This window comes from Macaca mulatta, chromosome 10, assembly GCF_049350105.2.
Source record: "Macaca mulatta isolate MMU2019108-1 chromosome 10, T2T-MMU8v2.0, whole genome shotgun sequence".
Taxonomy (NCBI): domain Eukaryota; kingdom Metazoa; phylum Chordata; class Mammalia; order Primates; family Cercopithecidae; genus Macaca; species Macaca mulatta.
Window position 1 is genome coordinate 104,009,791 of NC_133415.1, and position 1,400 is coordinate 104,011,190.

The 1,400-nt window shown below is 36.6% G+C and overlaps 1 pseudogene; it reads left to right on the forward strand.

The window, feature by feature from the left end:
* The first annotated feature begins 608 nt into the window (after nt 1-608).
* LOC700807 (small ribosomal subunit protein eS12 pseudogene) lies at nt 609-1,067 on the forward strand (annotated as a pseudogene).
* The last annotated feature ends 333 nt before the right edge of the window (nt 1,068-1,400 follow it).

Here is a 1,400-nt window from a genome sequence, read left to right on the forward strand (position 1 = left end):
ACTCCAGCCTGGGAAACAAGAGCGAAACTCCATCTCAAAAAAAAAAAAAAAAAAAAAAAAAAAAAAAAAGGAGAAAAGTCTTATTGGAGATATCTAAAGCTGTACTTAGAAGGAAATGTATAGCTTTAAATACATATATTAATAAAATAATGAAAAGTAGAAATCAGATCTAAGCATCTGTTTTCATAAATTTGAGAAAGTGCAGCAACTTACACACAAAGTAAATAAAAATAAGGAGATAATGATCATAGGAGTAGCAAATAATGAAATTAAAAACAAACATACTAAGGAAAGGCCACAAAGCCCAAAGCTTGTTGAAAAGACTAATAACATTTTTATTAATTTTTGATCCTTAGCAACCGATGAGGAAAAACTGAAAAGGCCTAAAATGATCCGGATCAGGAATTTAAAAAGGGTATCACTATAGGTCAAATGAACATGAAAAAATATAACAAGAGGATATTATGAACAACTTTAGGACAGTAAGTTTAGATAACATGAACAAATTCCTTTAAAAAAACACATCATAAATCTGATACAAGAAAAAAGTAAAGATATAGAGTCCTTTACTAAGAAAATTGAATCTGCTCTTTCCCTGCCGCCGCTGATTAGCGCGGAGGCGGAGGCTTGGGTGCGTTCAAGATTCAGCTTCACCCGTAACCCACCGCCATGGCCGAGGAGGGATTGCCGCTGGAGGTGTAATGGACGTTAATACTGCTTTACAAGAGGTGCTGAAGACCGCCCTCATCCACGATGGCCTAGTACGTGGAATTCGCGGAGCTGCCAAAGCCTTAGACAAGCGCCAAGCCCATCTTTGTGTGCTTGCATCCAACTGTGATGAGCCTATGTATGTCAAGTTGGTGGAGGCCCTTTGTGCTGAACACCAAGTCAACCTAATTAAGGTTGACCACAACAAGAAACTAGGAGAATGGGTAGGCCTCTGTAAAATTGACAGAGACGGGAAACCCCATAAAGTGGTTGGTTGCAGTTGTGTAGTAGTTAAGGACTATGGCAAAGAGTCTCAGGCCAAGGATGTTATCGAAGAGTACTTCAAATGCAAGAAGTGAAGAAATAAATCTTTGGCACACACACACACACACACACACACACACACACAAATTGAATCTAATTTAAACCATTTAACAAAGGAAACTTCAAGAAAGTCTAGATGGCTTCTCTGGCAAAAAATTTTTAAACATCTATGGAAGAAATCATACAAATAGACAAATCCTTCCAGAGGATAATAAAGACTCCTTTCTAACTCATTTTAGGAAGCTATTATAACCCTGCTAACAAAATCTGATGGGAACACTATAAGAAAGGAAAATTTTAGACTAATCTCTCTTTTAAGTATAGGTGCAAATACTCTAAACATATTAACACATTTTAAAATCTGGTAT